This window comes from Jaculus jaculus, chromosome 6, assembly GCF_020740685.1.
Source record: "Jaculus jaculus isolate mJacJac1 chromosome 6, mJacJac1.mat.Y.cur, whole genome shotgun sequence".
In the NCBI taxonomy this organism is placed as follows: Eukaryota; Metazoa; Chordata; class Mammalia; order Rodentia; family Dipodidae; genus Jaculus; species Jaculus jaculus.
This window is the reverse complement of record NC_059107.1, coordinates 50,543,031-50,569,401: the sequence shown is the minus strand read 5'-3', so window position 1 is coordinate 50,569,401 and position 26,371 is coordinate 50,543,031.

Sequence of the window (26,371 nt, the reverse complement as noted above, 5' to 3'; positions counted from 1 at the left end):
GGAAAGCATTTATTTAGAGCTTACATTTTCAAGGGGAAGAAAATTAATCATGAGCATGAAAATTGGCTTACTTTGTCATACATCTATAGCAGAGAGAGAAAACACCTTCAAGCATGAGCTAGCACTGAACACACAATTGGAAAGACTCCTCAACTCCCAGACCTGTCCCTGATGACACACTTCCTATAGCAGGTCTCCCCCTCCCAAAGTCTATACCAACTGTGACAAAGCAGAAAATTCAATCACAAACACCACACACTATGGAAGCATTTACATTTGAACCACCATACTTTCTCAGAATTCTTATTCCTTAAACATCTAAAATATGTTCTTGCTTGTTCATATGCCCAATTCTGGTTGACTAAGACAAAGTTTTTCTAGATGTATTGCATTTGAATGTAAGGTAGTAAATATGCCATGAGTGATGAAGTTATCATTGTCATCTGAGTGGTGACTCATCTGGCTCCAAATTTCCACTTTCAATTACTAAGTCTTAATTTATCACTTTCCTTAGCATCCTTAGGACTCAGGGCCCTGATATAAGGCCCTAATAGAAAATATATATATATAAAGATAAGAGTAGCTGGGGGTGGTGGCGCACGCCTTTAATCCCAGCACTTGGGAAGCAGAGGTAGGAGGATTGCCATGAGTTCAAGGCCACTCTGAGATGACAGAGTTAATTCCAGGTCAACCTGGACCAGAGTGAGACCCTACCTCGAAAAAAAAAAAAAAAAAGATAAGATAAAGGGGAAATCTTATGAGTGAGAAGTGTTTGTATAGAGATAAAGATAGCAGAAGAGTCAAGGAGTAAGGAAGAACATAGGTGGGTACTAAATATCCATCATCCCCAAAGCTTTCAGCATCTCCAAGGACTGCTGTGGAGTAGAACACTCTTTCAAATTGCTTACACACCACAGGAAGAAACATTTAAACTTTATCTTGACTCAACTTGTAAGCTGATGTTAATAAATAGGTCATAACCTTGGGTAAGACAGCTCTCATAAAGAGAACATCCATTGAGGGGTTTTCTTTATTGTTGTTGTTGTTACCACACCTCCAAGAAACTGAGATAATAAGCACATCAGATGAGAGTGCTATCTCTGTAGTACCATGTAACAATGTAGTAGCATTCATTATGTTGCCCAAATGAAGATGTGAATGTAAAACCTTCCTCACAGGCTCCAGTGATCAAGATATATGGAGGAGTGGAACAAGACAGAGAGTTGAGACAGAGAGATAGAGACAGAGGCAGAGACAGGAGAGCAGTTTCCTGTCATCTTCACAAATGTATTCTTTTGTAAATTGTTCAGGTTCTGCAAAGCTGTAAGACAAGTATTAAATCTGAGAGCTCAAGTGTGGTGCCACTGAGATGGGTGGCTATCTTCTATTGCCTCAAGACCATGTCTTGCCAGTTATTCTTCTTAACTTATTCCAGAGATTGCAGCTAACTAATCTGCTTCTTTAAATGTTTGATATAAAGTGTTAGTTGTTTGCTTGTCAACTCAGTAACTGTTTAACATGAAGTGACCCTAAAGGTAACAAGGGGTATGTGAGAAATAGCCTCTATTCTTGTATCCTTGGCATTTGTTACTATAAATAATATACTATGCAGTATTCCATAATGACTGTAAATTATCAAGTGATGTATAATTCATTTGAATTTAAATAACATGCTACTACAATAACCTTTATGCACATATGTGCATGCACAGCACATACCCACACAATTCTGAAAGCAGGTAATATCTGTAGTAGAAAATAATGTACTGACAGTAGATTGATTAATATTTTTAAGTATTCAATTTAATATTGCTTTATAAGAAATATTAATTAAAGTGAAAGTTCACTTAAGTAGTATGTAGTGTAATTTATAATTTATTAACTTGGGTAATGGAAATAATAGCCATTTTGAGCATCTCACTGGCACCCATATATTAAAGCATTACTAAAAACCATGGTATATTGTATGCCACTTCTATGTTTGTCCTTTATCAGTGAGCCATATCATAATTTTTGTAATTATTGATATTTTTTTTCCATTTGCTTGTTTTTCTTCCATTAAGTCCACAGTATTTTCATATTCCTTCTCCTTTATTGTCCAGTTTTCAAGCAGTGCTGAACCAAGGGGAGGATGTTAGGATTTCATGAATTAAATACAAATTTCCCCACAGGCTCATGTGTTAGGAGCTTGATCCCAGATGGGAGTGCTAGGACTATTTTTAGAGACTCTAGAAACTTTCTGAAGTCTGATCTAGCTGAATGATGTAGTAGGTCCCTGGGGACAAGCTTATTGGGTTAACCTTCGCTGCTACGTGTGACTATCCTCTTGATCCAGTGAGATGAGAACCTCCACTGTGACCTGCTCCTGCTACCATGATGGTCTGCTTCACCATATGTCCAGAACTAAAGGAATCTCTGGAATTATGAGCCAAAATAAATGTCTCATCCTTTTAGATTATTCATGGCAAGTCATGCATGGTGGCACAATTCTGTATCCTCAGTTCCTGTGGGGCCATGGTGGGAGGATTGACTGAGAATTTGAGGCTACTCTCAGCTCCATAGTGACTTCTATGTCAGCCTGGATTACAGAGTGAGATCCTTTCTCAAAGGAACAATGAAATGTATTTATGTCAAGTATTTTTCTTAGGGACAGTGGAAGTAACTAATACATAGGATGATGTAAAACTGTCCTTGATATGCTCTTAAATGTGTCCTTTTATTAATAGTGCTGCTACTAGGTACTGTGATCTCTCATCTAGTATCCCAAGTTTCTTTTAAGGTATTTTTGAGTATTTTTAGTTCAAATACATGTATCCACTTGGTTCTGAAAAGTCCTAGTACAACATGTTTCTTCTTAAATGACCTCAGTTATTAAAGAATTCTAGTTTCCTTAGGATGAGAACAATATGCTCTTCACAGGTGATTCTACAAATAATCATGAGGCAATGTATGGACAACACTGAAGTGCCAGCTTATAGCAAGTGCTCAGTAAATTATGCTGGAGATTGAAGATGGGGTGCATTTGACATTTGGCATCAAGATAGCAATACAGGAAGACAACAGAACTTTATCTTATATGCTCATGCACAAAGGATTCACAGCTCCGTCATACTAATATCAAAGTAATATGCTTCACCTTTGGTGACAGAGTTTTACTCCAGAGGACACACTAGTCTGGAATTCACTATAGAGCACAGGGTTCTTAGTGTACACAGTAATTTTGCTTTCATTTTATTTTTTAAAATTTACTTGAGAGAAAGAGAGAGAAGAAGAAAAAGAGGGAAAGAGAGAATGGCTATGCCAGGGCCTTCATATACTGTACACAAATTCCAGATGCATGTGCCACCTTGTTCATCTGGCTTATGTGGGTCCTGGGGAATCGAACCTGGGTCCTTTAGCCTCATAAGCAATTATGCCTAAACCACTAAGCAATCTCTCCAGCCCAACTTTGCTTTCATTTTCATTAGAAATATATTTTTATTAAATTACACCAGGGTATACATAAAAGGCTAATTTTATAAAGTATATTTTATAAACAAAATTAATAACAACTGGTACAGTATTAAACCCTAACAACTCAGTTGATGCCATTAGTTCTTTCCCCTCATTTCAGTTCATCCATACAGACATTCTGAAGTATCTAAAGTGTTCTTCACAAAAAAAAAAAAAAAAATCTCCAGTATTGAGATTCATCTCAAAATGGAGGAACAGGAAAGTAGAAGGAAATTATATCTTTTATGGAGCCACCTTCTAGAGATGGTTTTAATTATCTTGTATTTTGCACACACATGAAAACTAAAATATGGGTACTATATTTGAATTTGTTTCTGTGTCAGCATCATAAATCTGTTTTTTTCTTTCCTCAGTAAGATAAGAATACTGTATCTTGGAGAAATCTCAGGCTTAAAAGTTGGCCTCTGTTTATAAGTTAGAGTCAAGGGTCTATAAAAACTTTTCCTTTAACTTCCCATTTGATTTTATGAGGTGGAATAGAAACACATGTTTATGCCCTTGGCACTTTATGACATTCCACCAATGTTCACAAGCACAGAGAAGTTAAATCAAAAATAAAGTCCCTACCTTACACTCTAAGGATCATCTATTTATAGATTCATATTTCTCTTACTTACAGCTGGGAAGTCAGGGTAATTTAAGGTCATAATAACAACAGAAAAAGTGAGTATTTGAGCCAATTACTGTTTTCAAAACACTTAACTCCATGTTAGGTTATAATCATTTATAGCAAGACATGATAAGAAAAAATACAACCAGCATAACATCACCATACCATACTGACAAGCATTCCTATAAGATAATGTGAATTGAGGATAACTATAGCCTGGTGCCTGTGGTAATGCAGTTTTACCTTGTGCTAGAAAACTTATATAACATGTCCAACTCAATATGAGAATACAGGCATTACAAGCCTTGACTGTGAAGATAATTGATTTTTTTTAGGTTATTGAACATTATTATTAGCTTTTTTTAATTTATATGACCATAAAGAGTCACACTTTTATTTTTCAACATGTCCTGTATCAATTTAACTTATGCTTTGTCAGATAGAATCATGCTACCCTGTTGACTTCCATAACTTCCTAACTTAAAAGCCATTTTCAGATATATTGGTGAAGGAGAATTTTGCATGTATTTCTATTTTTATAATTATGGACATATTTGAAAAAATAAATTGTTTTTTTTCTAGTGTATACAGCTTTTATCTTAACACAAAGTAAAGGAAATTTTAAAGAGCATTTCAATATATAGAACATTAGTAGGATGACACACTCTTAAAGAATAACTGCATATTTTTCACTGTATCTATTGTAATTAAACCAAGTTCTCATAAATGCAGTCTCTCTACAAGCTGAAATAATACTCTGCAAATATTTTGTAATGATTCAAGGATAGGCCAGCCACAAACTAGACGGGAAAAACTACATATGCATCAAGCCCCTTGCATTGTACTTTGGACAAAGTAGCAAATTAATTTTGGTGAATTATTTCACTTTTTATTTGAGAAGTTGGAAGGAATTTCTACAAATCATGTGCATGTGGAACTGTGTTTGTGTGGGGGGGCAGGCTTTCATGTGTGTATTTCATTTGTATATTGTGTTCTTGCTTCTGATTGCTTATTTTGTTTCTAAAATAGAGTATAATTCTTTCTTTCCATCTATCTCTTCTTCTTCCTTTCTTTCTCTCCTTCTCTCGCAAATAAATAAATAATAAAATATTTTAAAATAGAGCCCAAGTATACACTGGATATTTTCTACCTTCTTTATACTTTCTACCTTTCCTTTTGGTTTGTACAAAACATTTATGCTGAAGTTATGAATATGCATGCAAGAGCAAATTTTGAAATTCTGGGTGGCTTAAATCTATATGTTGTCTGTTTCCAGAGCTGTCCCTTGGGTAGCTAAGTCCTGAGACTTGAGCTCCTGGAATTTTTCCGTTGGTGAAAGTGCTTTTGTATGCCCAAGGTCTTGTGCTACATTGTATTTCCAGATCATTTTTATTAACAATGAGATATGTGATAACAGTCCATTTTATTCTGGGGTTTTGGAGCATGGTTTATTGAAGTCAGCCACATAGGTCTGTATAGCACTTTCTGTATAACATGTCTGTATAGAACTTTCCCAATAAAACTGGAGGATGAATAGTGCAACCTTATGTATGCATTGTCACGTGTTACTGCTGAGGGCACTACATACAACTACATTGGAATAAGGCACTTGAAAACTTATTACTGGCTTCTTGTACCTTTTGCTGCGTACATGTTCTTATCCTTTGCCTATTTTAATCCAAAGTATATACATTTGTTAATGCAAAAAGAACTATCACTGCAAAGAAAATTAAAAAAAAAATATTCTATGCCAAATATGAATGATCATGTCCCAGGAACATGGATTCAGGTTGCCCAGAATAACGTGTCCCAACATGGAAGCAGATATATGAGCTTTTTATAGTCACAAAACAAAAGACAGTCATAAACTAACACATTTACTAAATTCATTGGTAGGGGTATCAGGTCAGAGGGCTACAACACAGCAGGTTCGTGTCTGCCTTAGATGTCAGAATCTCTCTGATGGTATTAATAGCTTTTCTAGGTTGATAGAAGGTAGTGGTCTGCTGAGTATATATTATAGAGATTCTCCTTTTGTGATAATCAAAGGAATGTTAGGTTACATACAGAGGTGAATGGTGGATAGTTACTACAGGGAATAGCCTAAATTGGGGCTGAAGAGATGGTTTAGCAGTTAAGGCACTTGACAGCAAAACCTAAGAATCCAGGTTTAATTCCGCAACACCCACATAAGCCAGATGATGCACAAAGTATTGCATTCATCTGGAGTTCTTTGCAGTGTCTCTCTCTCTCCAATAAATAAATAAATCCATTTATAATAGGTAAACAAATAAAAGTATTTTAAAGTATGTTTAAAAATAGCCTCCATGTCTTAAATATTAAATATTAATAATAGGCTCGGTGTCTTAAATATTCAAGCTCTGTGATCAAAGACTTCTATTCAGCCATTCAGCACTGGGGAATTACCAACATACGTGTGACTACCCCACCACTCTAGAATTTTCAGTTCTCTCCATGGTCCAAGCATTCCATTATGTGCTTGGGAAATCCAAATGTTGTTTTAATATGCTGTGTCAACAGAAAGTCATTCAGAAAGTTACTCATGAGCCTGAGTAACTAGAAAAATAGTTTTTAAGAGATATGAATGATTATTAAAATAATTACAGAAGAAATATTATTAGCTGTAAGTGTCAGGGTCTGAATTCTTTTTTATCATGTCTGTATCTGACATGTTTACATCTGACATATAAAAGGAGAATTATATCAACAATCAAAGTAATTAAGACCACCATATTGCTTAAAGGATTAAAAAATAAAGCAAAAGGAATAAGTGTTTCAGCTAATCACAAAATATCTTTCACAAATATTTTAACATACTTTAGTTTTATAGTTTTGACTTTACCTTTTCCTTTCCATTTTTTTAAAATTTTTTATTTATTTATTTGAGAGCGACAGACACAGAGAGAAAGACAGATACAGGGAGAGAGAGAGAGAATGGGCAGGCCAGGGCTTCCAGCCTCTGCCAACGAACTCCAGACACGTGCGCCCCCTTGTGCATCTGGCTAACGTGGGACCTGAGGAACCGAGCCTCAAACCGGGGTTCTTAGGCTTCACAGGCATGCGCTTAACCGCTAAGCCATCTCTCCAGCCCTTCCTTTCCATTTTGTAAAAATCCTTTATATCAGAAAATAATCTGAGGAACTACTAAAATCAAAGTTTTGGGCAATTTTTGTCCAGGGAGCATAGATACTATCAGAAACTGCTTTTTGGCTCATAAAATGGCCAAATAACTTTTCCTTTGATAAATGATTTTGTTATTTGGGGATGCGTAAAGGAGTAATAGAAGGAGGAGGTAACACAGATCTTGGAAGAGGCAAGATTGGAAAAGGATATATGGGGTGAAAGGTAGAAAAGTTAAATTCTTCAGGATTTATCTTTAATTCAAACACAACCTCTAGAAGTATTTATATTAATTTTCAGTTCTCTTTTGAATTCTTTTTTATTTCCAAGGAGAGAGAGAGAGAGAGAGAAAGAGAGAGAGAGAGAAACAGACATACAATGGCTGTGCCTGCAGCCATTGCAAATAAATTCCAGAAACATGCTCTACTTTGTGCATCTGGCTTTACATGGGTACTGGGGAACAGAACTCAGGTCCTTAGGTTTTTCTGCCTTAACAACTGAGCCATTTTTCCAGTCCTAATTTCCTATTTGTGAATATCACCTTTCCCCCCTGTAATTTCAATGCAATTTCTACAACTTTCTTACTGATTTTTCAGTTATCAGTGTTTTTTTTTTATTCTTAAGTGCTTTCAAATTGTAATTAAAGTAGACTGTCTTCTTACTTTTAGTTCTTTTGCCAAGGATATCACGCTTACCAAGATAATAACTAAGCATGTGTGTGCACACATATATACACACACACAAATCTGACACTACTAAATGCTTCCCAATTTTTTTTCAAATACTTGTCAGTTGGATTACCATACATATCAGACAAAAAACAGCTAAAGTTTTTCCTTTTTTTCATTTTTTGTATTATTAGATGTGGACATATTTTGTATCTAAACATTACATGTTGGTACCATCCTTTCCCTTCTCCCTGCCTCTTTTCTGAAGAGGCCTTCCTCCTTGGGGATGCAGGTTCACCCCATGGGGATTGTGGGTCATGCATTATGGGGCAGCAGTCAGTTATGGGGGAGAGGAAATGTCTCTGTGCAAAATGTCCCAACTTTTGGCTCTAACAATCTTTCCACCGCCTCTTCTATACAATTCCCTGAGCAATTCTGGGAGGATTTTAAGTCTTCTTCAGTGATGGGCACTTAGGAGTATCTAGATGTCTTGTTTGGTAGGTGTTGAGTCTCTTCAGTATCTTTCTTTATCACCCTTGTGCTGATATCAGCTTAGCTAAGAGAGCAGGACTCTTGCTCATTTCCCCAGTTCTTGTGTGGTTTCAGCTGGGGCCCAGGTGGAGTGTGCTGGGTCCTTTATCTCCTCAATTCCAGTTTCCATCTGAAAAGGGAAGTAGATTCTCCAACAGAGAACGAAGTCAGCACAAGTTAAATGGGATAACCATTATTAATTTAGAGAGAATTATAAAGGTTTAGACATTTTTATAGTTTAAAGTTAGTGGGAGCTTGACAATGGAAAGCAGAATCACTATCTGGATATGATTCTGACTTGTTTCCCAGTTCCAGATATGGTTTTCTTTCCACGGAGCAGTTGGTTACCCATCATGGCTGTATACCACTGTTGCACTTGTGTGAGCATCACTTCAGGTTGTTCTGAGTCGCTTAGACTTTGGGTTTCTTAGACAAATGTTGGCCACATTCCCCTGGTAGCTCATGTAGCGCCTTCCAGCACTAAATGGGATATTTATCTGAGGACTGGCTCTCCTCTGGATTCTAATCATGTCTCTCCATGGTCCCCACTGACAATGGTTGGTGTCTTCAGCAGCAGGGTCTTACCATTAACCTCTTGTTGGTAATCAAGTGTTCTGACTGAAGTCTGTCTTATTGTTTTGGGAGACCTATTTCGTCTCTCTGATCAACAGATCATTGTGGATGTAGACCACATCTTGGTACAGGGAATTGCAGGCCAATGCCAAGGGAAAAGAAAAAAGCAAAATCCAGAAAAGAATGAGAAACAGGAGAAATTTGAGGTTAGGTTTTATCTCACTCTCTCTAGGTCCTTTTGATGCAGGTGCTTTCTCTAACGTTTGCTTGAGGGTTCTATATTTTAGTCTCATGTCCAGGATATAGGATTCTATGAAACCAGTTCAATTGGGCTCAGTTTTGTGTCCCCTGCCTCCGCAGGCCTTTCCCCTGCCCCAAGTCCTACCCTCTCAATTGACCAAGTCTCAATATACTATTCAGTTATGTCAGCAACTTGAGCTGATCCAGGTTAGGAACTGCAGATGAATGAGATCATGTGACGATTGTGCCTCTGTGATTGTGTCAGTTCACTTAAAATGATCTGTTCCAAGTTCGACCATTTTTCTACAAATTTCGATGTGTTATTTTTCTTACTGCTGAATAGAATTCCATCATATAGATATACTACATCTTAGTTACGCATTCATCCAATGATGGGCACCTGGATTAATTCCAGTTTTTAGCTATTATGAATTCAGCAGCTATAAACATGGCTGAGCAAATATCTCTGAACTGAGATGTGGAGCTTTTAGGGTAAATTCCCATTAACAGGGTCTGCTGGTAATTCTATATTCATCCTTCTGGAGTCTCCAAATTGATATCCACAGTGGTGGTACCACAGTTGGTTAGGAATGTTGAATATTTTCTTAAGTGTATGTTAGCCATTTGTAGTTCTTCCTCTGAGAACTCCATATTTAGTTCTCTGCCTCACTTATGAATTGGGTTGTTTCATTTATTATTATTTAGTGTTTTGAGTTCTTTGTAGATTCTTGATATTAGGCTTCTCTCAGTGTTATATCTTGTAAACATTTTCTCCCATTCATTGGGTTATATATTGGCTATGCTTAAGGTATGTTTGTCTGTGCAAAAGCTTTTTAGCTCCATGAAACCCCATTGGTTAAGTGCTCACTTAGTTTCTTGGCTACTGGGGTTTGTTCAGGAAGTCTTTTCCCAGTCATATATCATGGAGACTGCTTCCTATTTTTTCTTCCAGTAGTTGAAGTGGTTCAGGTCTTATATTAAGGTCTTTAATCTATTTGGACTTGATTTTTGTGTATGGAGAAATGAGTGGGTCTAATTTCATTTTCCCACATATGGTCATCCAATTTGTCCAACACCATTTGTTGAAGATACTGTCTTTTCTCAATTCTACATTAGTGGCAACTTTGTCAAATATCAAGCACCTGTAGTTGCTTGTCCTAAAATCTGTGTCTTCAGTTCTGTTCCATTGGTCTATGTTTCTGTTCTTATTCCAGTATAATGCTGTTTTTCTCACTAAGCCTTTTTATTATAGCTTTAGATCAGACATGGTGATACCACCAGAGGTGTTTCTTTTGCTGAAGATATGTTTGGATATCCAAGGCCTTCTGCCTTTCCACAGGAATTTTGAGATTATTTTTTCAGTCTCATTGAAAAATAATGCTGGTGTTTTTATTGGTATTATATTAAATTTGTATATTGCTTTTGGTAGAATTGCCATTTTTACAATATTAATTCTACCAATCCAGGAACATGGGAGGTCCTTCTATCTTCCTAAGTCCTCCTCTATTTCTTTCTTAAGTGGTTTTGTGTTTTCACTATATAGTTTCTTCACATCTTTTGTTAGTGTTATTCCAAGGTATTTAATTTTTTGGAGGAAGGGTTATTATTGAAAATGGGACAGTTTCACTGATTTATTTTTATGTATATTTGTTCTTTGTCTATAGAAAAACTACTGATTTTTTGTGCATTGGTTTATGTATCCTGCAACTTTGCTGAAGGAGTTTATCACCTTTAGAAGTTTTGGGATGGAGACTTTCAGGGTCATGTCATCTGCTAATAGGGCTAACTTGACTTCTTCCTTTACAGTTTTAATCCTTTTTATTTCTTTCTCCTGTCTTATTGCCTGGGCTAGTACATCTAGTACTATGTTGAGCAGTGGTGAGAATGGGCACCCATGTCTTGTTCCTGATCTCAGTGGGAACTCCTTGAGTTTTTCCCCATTAAGAATTATTCAGGTCTTAGAACCTTTATATATAGCCTTTACTATGTTGAGATATAAACCCTCGATGTCTATCTTTCCAGTGTTTTGATCATGAAGTGGTGTTGTATTTTGTCAAAAGCCTTCTCCACATCAATTGAGATGCTCATGTGGTTCTTATGGTTCATTTTATTTGTGTGCTATTTTATATTTACAGACTTTTACATGTTGAACCACCCCTGCATCCCTGGGATGAAGCCTACTAGATTAACATGGATAATGTTATTGATGTGTTGTTGAATTTTGTTTGTAAGGATTTTGTTCAGGAACTTTGCATCTAAGTTCATTAGGGATATAGTCTCTATAATTTTATTTCTTTGTTGCATCTCTATCGGGTTTTGGTATTATGATGATGCAAGTTCCATAAAAGATTCACAGGTGATTCCCTGGTCTCCAATTATGTGGAATAGTTTGGGAAAAATTGGTTTCAGTTTTTCCATGAATGTCTGATAGAATTCAGCTAAGAAGCCATCTGGTCCTGGGCTTTTCTTTTTGGGGAGGTTTTTGATTACCTTTACGGGATGTGATTGGGCTGTTTAGAAGATTAATCTGCTCTGAGTTTAGTTGTGGTAGGCAATATGTGTCTAGGAATCCATCCATTTCTTCCAGATTGTTTAATTTTGTGGAGTAGAGGTTTAGGAAGTATGTCCTAATGAGTCTTCCAATTTCATTGTTGTCTATAGTGATCTCTCTTTTTCCATTTCTGATTTTGTTAGTATGAGACTTCTCTTTTTTGTGCTTGATCACTTTGGCCAGGGGTTTGTCAAACTTGTTTACTTTTTGAAGAACCAGCTCTTTGTTTCACTGTTTTTTTTTTTTAATTGTTTTCCTTGTTTTCAATTCATTACTTTTGCTCTAATCTTGATTATTTCTTTCCATATGGAGCTCTTATCTCTTTGGAGGGTACGAATGTTTTCTTCCATCAAGTTAAGCCTACTGTCAAAAGCTGCTGAATGCTATAGGAGATGATTCTGTTCAATTTCATTGATTTGATTGTTGTTTCTTTGTTAGTTTACTTCAACTTCAGTGATTTTTTAAAACCCTGGTCTTATTGGTGCGTTTTTCCTGTCCTCAATAAATATTCTTTCATCATTGAACCAAGTATGTCCTAAACTAATCTTTCAATTAAAATGTATCAAATAACTTTTTTGTGCTGTAAACACTGTTAGACGTGCTGAATGTAAAAGTGAGAAGATTGATAGTTGTTTCTGCTATCATAAAGCTTGCTGTTGCTAAACCAATACACATAACTAAGTGCTTAAAATTATGAAATATTTTAAAGGAGAAACATAGCTTTGTTAAAATTTCTCTATTTACATTTGTGCTATTTATTTTTCTTTCATTCAACATTCAGCCATGTACAACCATGACATTTCTACTAATTCACAGATGATGTGGTGTTTTGAATGAAATGTTCCCCATACACTTAAGGGACTTGGGATACTTGATCTAAATTCATCTTGTTATAAAAATATACATTTATACATATACATACATATGCCTACATACATACTCATGTATTCATGCAATACAATTAAATAATTCCTTGCTTTGTTTTACAAGGAACAACTCCAGTATTTCTTCATATCCAAAATTTAGTTATGTGATTTGTAAAGTTTTAGTTATTTCTAGGAATTAGAACATTGGTTAGGCCTTGATTCCATAGCAATGTCTCTGTGTAATTTAATGTAAGTTTTTGTAAAGCAAAGGATAAAGGAAAAGTAAGAATATTATTTAAATACTAAAGTGAACTCAACTATTTGTTTCTTTAAATACTACAACAAAAAAGGATAATGATAAGACTCATTGCAATTTAAACTATTAAATATATTTTGACACAGGGTCTCATTATGCAAGCCAAGCTGTGCAGGAACTCATAATAGGTGATGGACCACCATGCGATGCTTCTAAAAGTTCGCCCTCCAGGGGAGTCATCATCTACATTGTACCAATGGGTAAACTGGGACTGCACTGGTGGTACTAAGTAGACCAAATTCCTGTCAGTTGCTTTGGGCATCATTGCTTCTGTGAGCTTCCTTTCTTATTTTGAAAGCATTTATTTATGTTTCCTAGAATGTGTGTATATATATATATATATATATATATATATATATATATATATATATATATATATATATGTTAAATCATGTTAAATGCATTGTAGTATTTTTGAGTTAAAAAACACATACATTTCTTATGAAATTTGCTCAGAGTGTTGAATAGTTCTATTAACAAATATTGATGTCTTGGTTATTTGAAAGTCTTAATCATATTATTTGTTGTTCAAAAACAGTTAAGATGGCCCAAAGTTGCAAAGAGAAAGCCATGGAGGAGTTATGGTTGTAAAGAAGGGTTTTATGCATTATTAACAGATGAAAGAGAGTCTTATTGTGAGTATCCTACACAATAAAGTAAGGGGGGTGAAATGAATCTCTTTAATGGGGCAGAATATGGCCCAAGATATCTCAGTGTTGGTAAATTGCTTGACTTGCAATTATGAAGGCCTGAGTTTGGTCCCCAGATATTCCTGTGTGGAGTGGATACTGAAACTTATAAAACTGAGATTAGTGGTACACACCTGTAATCCTAGCACTGGGGAAGCAAACACAGGCTGATACTCATGACGTGCCAGCCACCTGGTATAGCCTAATTGGTGAGAAAGCCAGTCTCAAAAACAATGGCCAACCATCAGCATGAGCATACACACACTCAAATGCAAGCCACCATTTAAACACATGTGCAAAAATGAATACACACGCTTAAAAAGGTAAAATGTGTATTCATATTTTTATAGAACAGGTTTTAAAAATATTTTTATTTTATTTATTTGAGAAAGAGGCATAAAAAGGGAGAAAGAGAAAAAAAATGGGCATGCCAGGGTCTCCAGCCACTGCAAACAAACACCAGATACATGCGCCAGTTTTAGCATCTGGCTTAGGTGTGTCCTGGAGTATCAATCCTGAGTCCTTTGATTTTGCAGGCAAGTGGCTTAATCACAAAGCCATCACTCCAGCCCAGGACAGGTGTTTGATAGATAGATAGATAGATAGATAGATAGATAGATAGATAGATAGATAGTGAATGGTACCCAAGAGCCTGCTAGCAAGGGAACTCCAGATTCATGTGCTACCCGTTGTGCATATGTCTTATGTGGGTCCTGGGGAATCGAACCTGGCACCTTCGGCTTCTCAAATAAATGCCTTAACTGCTAAGTCATCTCTCTCTCAAGCCCTATAGGACAGGTTTTAAAATATCTATGTTTTTAACATTAACTAATTTATTTATTTGACAGAGAAAGAGGGAGGGAGAAAAAGAGAGAAAATGGGAGTGCCAGGGCCTCCAGCCACTGCAAATGAACTCCAGACACGTGTGGCCCCTTGTGCATCTGGCTAATGTGGGTCCTAGGGAATAGAACCATTCGTGGGTTCTTTGACTTTGCAGGCAAATTCCTTAATTGCTAAGCCATTCCTCAAGCTGTAGGACAGGTTTTAAAGACATGGCTGTTGAAGTCAGAAAAATCTAAATTCAGGTTAGAATACTGATTGCTTTCTACCTAAAGGACTTTGAGAAAGTTACTCTGCAGTGAAGTATCTAAGTGGGAAATAATAGTTTATTGTATGAATTAAATGACAAGACTTACCTCACTGCCTGGATCATTGTAAGCATTTACCAAAGGTTAACTTCTTTTAAATTAGGTAAAAAATCAAATTTAATACCAGTACTTATTTTATGCACTATGACTACCCTATAAATGTATTATCTCTTTACACCTCCACAAGCACTCCATCAGAGATTTGTTATTAGCAAATGCACTCTCACCTTCTCAAGGCCTCCTGTGTGGAGTAGATGCTGAAACTCAAGAATACTCTTAATGCCCCTGCTCAGCCACTCTCATTCATAAACATAGAATAAAGCAGCAGATAAATTAATGATTTTTATTAGTGACCATTTGAAGACATATAACTTCTGTTAACCAAGTAAAATTTACATTAATGATCATTTCACTGAATTTAATGTCACACAACTAATGTTTAGATGACTTGTATACAATGTTTTAGTTCACTGTGCATTTTATAGTGATTTAAAGTCATTTCCTAGGGAGCCATTATAAAAGAAAGTCAACCTGAAATGATTGAGCCAGTAAGAGTTATGTAAGTTTTATTTCCTGTTTGTTTGTTTTTTTTTGGGGGGGGGAAGCCTTCTTGTTCCCTTCAAGACAGAATGTTTCAATTCTGAAGAAATCATTGCAAAGCATGGTATTAGGCTGTTAACACCATGTTTAGTGTATTAACACCATTGTGACACTACTGTCACCAATTTACACATTTATGTCAGCAGCAAGGCAAGGAGTGGCTCTTAGATTCCCTTCTTCTGAACATACAGACTTCATACAAGCACATGGCTCTTTTCTTTAAAGCAGTCTTCATGTTATCCTGAACATCTACAGATTGTTGTTTCTGTCATATATGTTAATGATTCCAAACAATTATGGAGGAAGCACAATGCAATTCTCAAGTGCATTTTAACTCCTAATGGGGGATCTTATAAATGAGAAACACATCATTACTCCTTTACCAGTGCAAATTTTCAAAAATGATATATGATTACTGCGTTGATCTACAAACCCTCTCTGGAAATCCACTCCTTGGAGTGCTCATTAGCTCTCCAGATTAGGGCATGATTCAGCTGTTTCTTTTTCAAGAAGTCACTCCCCTAGGGCTCACATAATATATATATATATTTTTCATTTCTAAATGATTTGTATATAATATAAACCAAAGTATAGGCTGTCTGATAATTAGAGGTTAACAATTCTAATGGATTTGCTTCTGAAGAGTACAAGATGGTGTACACTCTTGTAATTAGGGCAGTGCAAGTGAGTCATGTGACTGGATCACCTACCTTTTATTCTCTGTGGAAAAATATTCTGTTTATTTTTTAATACAGACACACACATACACACACACACATACACATTGACAACTTCTACACTTACAGACAACAAACTTTGGTATTTCGCTCCCCTCCCTACTTTCCCCTTCATAACTCTGCTATCTGTCACACACCCTCCCTCTCCCCATTGGTTTCCTTTTGAATTTTATGACATCATCTTTTTCTTCTATTATGAGGACCTTGTGTAGGTATGGGTAGGCACTGCAAGGTCATGGATTTCTAGGCCAATTTCTGTCCAGACAGTTGAAGGAGTGGTGTCCTTCTTCTGGCTCTTACATTCTTTCTGCCACCTCTTTCACAAAGGACCCTGAGCCTTGGAGGGTGCGAGATGTTTCAGTGCTGGACACTCCTCTGTCCCTTCTACTCAGCGCTATGTTGCCTTTGGGTCATCCCAGTGGTCATGGCCATCTGGAAAGAGTAGCTTCTCTAATTAGAAGTGAGAGTAGTATTAATATATAAGTATGAACATTAAATGTAGTGCTTTCAGGACAAATTGGTGAAAATAATATATGCATTTATCCAGACAAGAACAGGCTTTATTCATTTTTTTTTAAATTTTATTTATTTATTTGAGAGCGACAGACACAGAGAGAAAGACAGATAAAGGGAGAGAGAGAGAGAATGGGCGTGTCAGGGCTTCCAGCCTCTGCAAACGAACTCCAGACGCATGCGCCCCCTTGTGCATCTGGCTAACGTGGGACCTGGGGAACCGAGCCTCGAACTGGGGTCCTTAGGCTTCACAGGCAAGCGCTTAACCACTAAGCCATCTCTCCAGCCCAAGAACAGGCTTTATTGTTATTCATTGATTTTTGTAGGTTATTTCTATTTCTTACAACAGTGAACATCTATTAAATGCTACTTTGTACTTCTAGAAATAGCACCAGAGATACTTTTCAGTGGTGTTTTTCCATGCATTTGAACTCATACTTACCAGAATTTATACTCACAATCAAAAATCCACTATATTTAATTTCATATTTTATAATGTTAGAAACATGACTTTTCCGGTTTTGATAAACTACAAATTTCCTGTTCCTTAGTATCAAATCAGAAATACTTTATGTTTCAAGAAAGTTGAAAGAATCAACTGTGAAATACTTGACCTTGTATGTTTATTGTTTAATTTAGCCATATATTCAGGAAGTACACAATATAGTAATCTAATAGCAACATCTAGAACAGAGTTTCAATACCTTTTCTCTACTAGAGGATCTGGCTATCCCATGTCTCCAGAGATTGTCCAGTGAATATAGATTTTTGGAGTTGAGCAAGGAATTTAAGATATAATGCTAAATCTTTATGAACTAACAGTATAAATGTTATGATAGCTAATCCTGAATGGATTAAAGAGCAAGCAAGAGCCACACTTTGGGGCAGATATGTGAAAATATTTCCTAGAAGAATTATCTAATAAAGGAAGATCTTCCCACAGAATACATGGTAGCTTCTGGCTGAGACCCAGATACAATGATGTCAGAAGAAAAATCACTGTTTTCTTGCATGTCTGCTGTCCTTCCATCACCCCTTAATGCTGAATATCATTTACCCTTTTTCTATTATCTTTACTGATATCAGAAACCAGCTGCTTTGGCCTTCCAGTATGAACTGAAGGCACTGACTCCAGGAATCCTATAGGCCTTCAGTACCAGACTGTTAACTGCTGGGTCATCCAGGCTTCTGGACTAAACAGTGAGAGCTGTCATCATTCCCACCATACCCACAAGCATTGTTACACTCTCCAGTCCATATAATATAAGCCATCTTAATCAATCACCTTTTAGTATATATAAATTTTATCAGTTATGTTCCTGAAGATAATTATTATTCAAACTTCCTGAATGCTGTGATCATTTTTCAGTATTTGGAATGTGTAAAATGGAAAAGCCCAAAACATCAACAAAATAAGTAATGTGTAGATTGACATGAAATATAACCTTGAGATGCTGCATGGGAAGCCTGTATTAGAAAATAATAGGTGAACAATGGTTTAAAGATAGTACACAGTTAGAGTACATGTAGCTTTATGTATAAATGCACAGATGTATTCATACAATTTTCAGTATGCAATCTGACTCTTGAATGATGTCTAACATCATATCTGACATATGATATCTGATAAAATTATTTTCATTATGTGGTAGTTTGATTCAGGTGTCCTCCATAATCATATGTGTTCTGAGTGCTAGGTGCTCAGCTGATGGGGATTTCTGATGGGGATTTGGGAATTAATGTCTCTTGGAGACAGTATATTATTGGTGGCGGGCTTATGGGCATTATAGCCAATTTCCCCTTGCCAGTGTTTGGCACACTCTCCTGTTACTATGTCCACCTGATAGTGGTGAGGGGGTGATGTCCACCCTGCCATAATGCAACTTCCCCTTGAGTCTTTAAGCCAAAATAAATATTTTTCCCACAAGCTGCTCTTGGTGGGGTGATTGCTGCTGGCAATGTGAACCTGACTGCAAGAGATGGTTATGAGTTTATGGGAACCACGAGTAGAACACAGTGATTTGAATTAGGTGTCCCTCATAAACACATGCATTTTGAATGCTTGGTTCCCAGCTGATGGCAATTTGGGAAGTAGAGCCTTGCTGGAGGTTGCGTGTCAATGAAGTTTATTAACCCTCAGTTTGCCAGTGTCAGTGTTAGTTGCCACTGTTTGCCAATTGCGTTGGCAGAGATGATAACCAGCCTTTGATCATGCCATTCTTGTCCCTATCACCAAGAAAATTCCCATCAAGACTATAAGCCAAAATTAAATCTTTTTCTCCCATTACTTGCTTTTGGTTGAGTGTTTTGCACCAGCAATGAGAAGGTAACTGCAAGATTTGGTAAAGTATTTAACTTGCAAATTGAGTCCATAAATTTGATCTCCAGTACAATATAAAAGGGTACTTTTTATCATATGCCTAGAGCACTCAGAATATAGAAGCAGGGAATCACAAATTCAAAACCACGAGATTCTATCCAGAAAATAGATATGTAATTACTGTTACATCAGTAATATCACACATAATATATTTGCTAATAAAATATATGTAGTTTCTAATACATATACAATATTGCTATTAGTATTGCATATTAATAATATATTCCTTCCTAATAATAAAGTCCACTCTGCCAGGAGTATAGTTTCTAATATCCTTTTATATGGAAGTAATCATGATACTGTATTGTAGTTGACTCCTATCAATTTCCAACACTTCAAATGACACTGCACCTGGATTGTGAAAAGTGTGGTGTGTGTATTTTTGCGACTGCTTCAAAGAGATACTGAATAAAAACTTTGCCAGTCTGTTTACAGTCTATATATATTTTATATTCTATATTTTACTATTTTAAAACTTTTAATATGTCAGTGAAGCACTCTATTCTTGCATTACATTGTATTTCTATGACATTTAATAATTCTTGTATTAATGATATAGTGGAAAAAATCCTCCCCTTTCTAATGTCAGTATGACATTTTAGGTTTAGAATCTAAATCTTTTGAAAATAGCTTTTTGCATGTTTCCTAACATATTTTTTTTCTAAGGATTTGAACCAGAGTTAGAGCTAAGAGAACTGGTCCAAACTGACATAGGTACAACAGATAAAAAGATTTATGATCCTTATAAAATGAAATTTATACCAGGGAAGCAATGTTAGCTTAACAATTGGAAATCAATGAATGTTACCCATCACATTGATAAGCTAACAAATGACGTGATCACATCAGTGGGTCCAGAAAAGCATTTGACAAAATCCAACAGCCATTCACCATAAAAGCTCTCAGATCTTGGAATAAGAACATGGCTTCTTCAACTTGATACTTAAGGTAAGAACTCAAAACTTAACCTCTGAAATCATGAATGAAGCAAATATGTCCATTTTATCACTACTTTTCCAATTAGGCAGAAAAGAAAATGAATGATAGTTTGGGAAGGAAGGCATAAATCTACATTCCCAGGTGATTGGCTATGTAGCATTTCTCAAGAGATTGCCAAAATGAAACAAAACAACACAAAAACCTGGAACTTGTAAGTGATTATAGTAGGAACTTAGAGTATAAGCACATATACAAATGTGAATTGCCTTATTATATACTAGTCATGGTTACATTTATAAGAATTGTAGGGCTGGAGAGATGGTTTAGTGGTTAAGCACTTGTCTGTGAAGTCTAAGAACCCCGGTTCAAGGCTCGATTCTCCAGGAACCACCTTAGCCATATGCACAAGGGGGCATACGTGTCTGGAGTTCATTTGCAGTGGCTGGAAGTCCTGGTGTGCCCATTCTCTCTCTCTCTGTCTCTCTCCCTCTTTCTCCCTGTCACTCTCAAATAAATAAATAAAAATGAACAAAAAATTAAAAAAAAATAATTGTAATCATGATTGTTGTATTTGGAAACAATATAGATGTCTGGCAGTTAGCAAATATCTCAGTAAACTTTGGAATAGAGTAGTATAATATTTCACAATAAAATGAAATTATTAGTCAAGTCATCTAAGATCATAAAAGAAGCCTAAATAAATATTACTAAGTGAAAGAAGCAATCTAAAAACAATCTATATTCTGTATGATCCCAATTTTGTGACATTCTAGAAGAGATAAAACATTAAATCTAATACAACAATGAGGAGATTCCAGTGATTTATAGGAGGCATAGATGAACCTTTACAGAATATTCAAGGTCTTAAAATATTAAGTTGTTTCAGTAGACTGTGCGCAAGATCCCAAGGTGAGTTCTCTGCCGTTCGGAGCACTGTTACATAACCCAGTAGCCACCATCAAATGTGTTGCAAATACAAATATTTTCATGTTTGCATTTGTCTTACTTCCCAAACCAGTACAGGCTTTGTGAGGCTGCCAAAAAGTTGTTAATCCAGTGGGGACTAAAGCTGATTTAAGAAACAGGAAATTTCTTTATCATTCTTCATTCATATTTCCTCCTTTCAAGAAAGAATGCGTACTCCTTTCACAGTCCCATTGAAGAGCAGCTGGTCCAATCTCAATGGTGGTAATCTCTCAGGCAATTGAAGCTGAGTTGAGTTGCCGTCTCTGTCCTGAAACTTTCATTTCTTCAAGGTTTGTTTTGACTTACAGATTTGATGAGAAATTTTATCATGGCAGGCAAAGGATGTCAGAGCAGAGGTTAGACGTCAGGTCTTGCTGCAGTAGCTGACAGAAAGCAGCAAGGGTAAGCTTAGCTCTGGCCAGAGGGAATTGATTTAAAACCACACTAAGCATTGCCTTAGCAACATATTTTATCCAGCAAGCCTCCACCTAACAAATTGCTAGCAGCTGGGGATCAAGCACTCAACAGCTGTGCATATTGTGGATAACTGATTCAAACCAAAAGTACATACATGCCAAATAGTTACAGTGTACTCATGGTGAAAAGAAAGACAGAAAGGAGAAGTTGTTTAGTGCACTTTCTTCATGCTTTTACATTTAATACCTCTGCAGGGTATTAACAATTATTATTAAAATGTGTACTATTATAATGTATATTTAGAAAATTGTAATGAGACTCATATTTTTTTTAAATCACAAAAATATTTTAATATCTCTTAGCCATTGGTCAGATGTATAAGAACTCACAATTTTGGAATATTGCAAACGTGTTTCTTAAGTTATTACACACTGAAAAGAAAGAAGATGCCAGGACTAGACAAAAATTATATACTATGAACTATGTTCTTTGACACAAAGAACTTGGAGAAGAATCCAAAATGTTATGAAATGAAAAAGGCATTGTAAAATGGACAGAATAGTCAGTCTCATCTCTGTTTTCTTTTTTCCTATATTTTTCTTTTGTTTTATTGAGGCAGGATCTCACTGTAGCCCATGCAGACCTAGAAGTAACTATGTAGTCTCAGGATAGCCTCAAACTCATAGCAATCCTCCTACCTCCACCTTTCAAATTCTGGAATTAAAGGTGTGTGCTACCACACTTGGCCTGTGATTTTTTTTTTTAATTTTTGTTTATAAATATGGTTACATTGGATAATGAACACATGGAAAACTACACTCTTAAAAATCTGCTACAGTTATTTCAAATCTGCAATATGAGTTGATTGTGTTTGTTATGTATTCATATTTACCTTCTTGTATTCAGTAACTCCTCTGCAGATAACAGTGTTTCTTCATTGCATCCTAAGCTCAAAGATTTCGTGGCTTCATAGTTCCTAAGCCTATTCCTGTTCCATGTCATTGATCATAAAGATGTCATATCTTTTCAGTTAATGAATCCCCTTTCTTTGGATCTTCTCTTACATTTGCTTACAGGATAAGTTTGCTGTTGCTTCTCTGTGTCTCATAATTGTTTTCATATTTTGTATGTCATTAATCATGATATGTAATGATTGTGTACTTGGTAGATCAATAATGGTAGCTCCTGAATGTTGAATAATCACTTACAGGTACAGTAAAATAATTTGGGCCACTATGTACAACAGTACTTCACATACAGCACATGGTCATTGACTACAGATTTTTTGTTCTTTTCAGCAGCTTGCCCATCAAGAGCTCTTACTAGACTTTCTTTTTAAATTATTTTTTTATTTATTTGTAAGAAAAGAGGAGAAATATAGAAATTGGGAGACAATATGTGAGAATGGGCATGGCAGGCCCTAGTGCCACTTCAAATGAACTCCAGGCACATGCTCCTTTTAACATCTGGCTGTATGTGGGTACAGGAGAATCAAACTCAGGCCGTTAGGCTTTGAAAGCAAGTCTTTTTAACTGCTGAGCCATGTCTCTAGCCCTAAACTTTATTTTTGATTGATATGACAACAGATGTCCTAACAAGAAGGCTAGGGGAAAAATGCTGCTAAATTACTCTGTATCTGAAGTTTCACTATTAATTCATTTTGTAAGAAAAAAACAAATAGTTTGCCTTTGCTTCTTGATTTATCAATTGTTCTTGAAGTATTACAAAAGTAAACAGGTACAATTTCTTTTTAAAGGAACAAGAATATTCCCTTAGAGAATGTCAAGATTTGTTCTATCACTTTAAAGCAAATTGTATCTCATCAAGGCATTGTAAAGCATTGTCAAGGTAAGGAAACTTAACATTTATTTCTAAAAGAAGGGAAGAAAATCACTGTGGAGACTCTTGGGTCATAGAAGACATTTCAAGATCCACAGATCTATTGATTGTACAGGGAATGTCCAATTTCCTTTTTTCAGGGTTGAATACAGCTCTTGTTAATATATCATTATGATAGGTGTCAGAGGTTGGGGAAAAGAAAAATGAATCAATTTATGAAAAGAAGGACAACTTTGTGCAAAAGGAAGTAAGTGAGGTTTGCTGAGGAAGCTTTTACTGAAAAGAAGATACGACAGACATCAGAATCAAAGTTTGATACATGGGAACTGTGGACCATCATGAAGACTGGTGTCATTTTTCTTGCTCCACATTATCCAACTTATCACTGACTCTGAGAAGCTCAGTACATAGCCTTCCTTGGGTCTTTCTGTTTTATATCTAACGTTCTTCTGTTTGCTTCTGTCAGGTAAGTAAGAATAGTGAGAATGGGCAGAGTTATTAGAGGGACATTGAAACCAGATATAACCAGGATGGAGTTAGGAATCATTAGCTGTACATGAGAACATGTCACAACTTTGCTTCCCACGTGGAAACAGTAAACATGGGAAGATGTTAACAAAGTGGGAAGTATCTTAGATGTGGTACTAAGATAAATTAAGTTTTAATAGGTTAAGTTTGATATGCATGAATTTATGGTATTACGAATTTTACGGAATACTCCAAGAGCACAGATTCTAGAGAAATCCTGACACAAGTCCATAAAGTAGAAACATTTATTAAATAAACACACATTTATTTATATATTTTTGTGTGGTTACTTGTACATAGAAAACCAACAATGAAAGTGTGAACTCTTATCTTCCTGGACTTTATAGACATATGAAATTATAATCAGGTTTGATTATCATAATACTTGGTTATTCACTAACATTGGAGCAGATACTGTTTCTAGTCACTGTGTGTTTTTTGATTTTTGTTTACAATTATCTTAAGAAGTAAAGTTCAGTTTTTACTCTTATCACACAAAAATGAGGCTACTGTATCTTAGCACAATGGAGCACCCTTGCAATTCCAGCACTCAGGAGGCAGAGGCAGAATGATAGCCACTAGCTAAGGCTCCTGTTTTATGTAGTGAATTACATTTCAGCCATGGCTACATAGTGAGACTATGTCTCAAGCAAAAACCAAACAAAGGCTGCAGAGATGGTTTAGTAGTTAAGCGCTTGCCTGTGAAGCCTAAGGACCCTGGTTTGAGGCTTGATTCCCCAGGACCCATGTAAGCTTGATGCGCAAGGAGGTGCATGCATCTGGAGTTCATTTGCAGTGGCTGGAGGCCCTTGTGCACCCATTCTCTCTCTATCTGCCTCTTTCTCTCTCTGTCTGTTGCACTCAAATTAAAAAAAATAAATAAATAAATAAAAATAAATTAAAAAAAATACAGCATAGCCAATAAAAAAATGAGAATACTTGACTTTAGGAAGAAAAAAAAAACTTACCAACAGCTATACATACAAGTGATATAATTTTAAAAAGTAATATTTATAAAAAATTAAAAATATAACAATAGTCATATATACAAGAAATATTTTATTAAAAATTTAAAAAATGAAGTTTGGAGAGGTGGCTTAGAAGTTTAGGCACTTGCCTGCAAAGCCTAAGATCTCATGTTTAACTCTCCAGGCTCCATGTAAGGCAGTCACACAAAGTGAGGCAAGTGTACAAGGTCATACATGAGCACAAGGAAGCACACACATCTGGAGTTAGATTGCCATGGCTGGAAACCCTAGTGCACCAAATCTCTCTCTCTCTCTCTTTCTCTCTCTCTCCCTCTCATTCTCTCTTATAAAAAAGGCCAGTCTGTTGTGCTTGCCTCAGTATTTTTAAGCTAAGCATATATATTATTAGCAGAAGGTTTGCAATTCGATGTGAAAAATGAATGGAATACCAGAACACTTTGAGGGAAAAAGCCATAAAATACAAACTAAGTTATCTGATAAGTTTACTGAGTTATACAAACATAAACTTCTTAGTTCATATTTTTCTTAAATAAAACAAATCATGAATTCACTACTAATTACACTTCTTGTAATTTTGGGAGTATTTATGGGGATAGGAATATTCTTAGGGTAAAGTTCATGAGTGACCAAGACCATGGAGACCACTCTGAGGCAAAGTTGGAAGCTTTTTTTCAGGGAGAAAACATGAGCTGCAAGGACTGACTCAGAAGCAGAGCAGTTGACTTTTGAGATTACAGATAGCGCCCAATATAGAGCTCTTAAACTGGGAGAAGGTGAGGAAGTGAAAAGAACTCCTTTGTTCCTAACACTAGCCATTTCACGTAACAGTGACCAGGTGAGAAATAATGGGGCAGGAAACCATGACCTGGGGCATTGTTAGGCAAGGAAGGGTTAATGGCTGTGCAGTTTATCGAGGAATGTGGATGACCCATTTCCTTGTGTCTGTTGCCATCTTGGGAAGCCTATCTTGACCTAACAGTGTTTTGTGAAGTATCCAGAAGCTGATGTAATTTCTGTTGGGTCCCTTGTTAATCTTTAGCTTTAACACATTGTTGTCCCATAAGATACAAAAAGATACATCAATTTCCCTGAATTCATGGAGGACATTTTTGTCCTAATATATGATCCATTTTGGAGAAGGTTCCATGGGCTGGTGAGAAGAATGTGTATTCTGTCCACCTGGAATGGAATGCTCTATAGATGTTGCTTATATCTAGATGACCTATGGTGGTGTTAAACTCTCTTATTTCACTTTGAATTTCTGCTTGGATGATAAATCTATTGTTGATAGTGGGTTATTAAAGTGTCTACTAAGATGACATTTTTTTTTCCATTTTGTTGTTATATAGGTTTTGTTTTATAAACTGTGGAGCACCTGTATTTGGTGCATATGGATTTACAGTTGGGTTGCCTTCTTGTTGGATCATACCCTTGATGAGTAAAAAGTGTCCTTCTTTGTCCTTTTTGATTACTTTGATTTGAAATCTATCTTATCAGATATTAATATAGCAACACCTGCTTGTTTCTTATTCCTATTTGCTTAGAAAATCATTTTCCATCCTTCTACCCTGAAGAAGTATCTTTCTCTTGAAGACAGCATATTGCATGATCCATTTT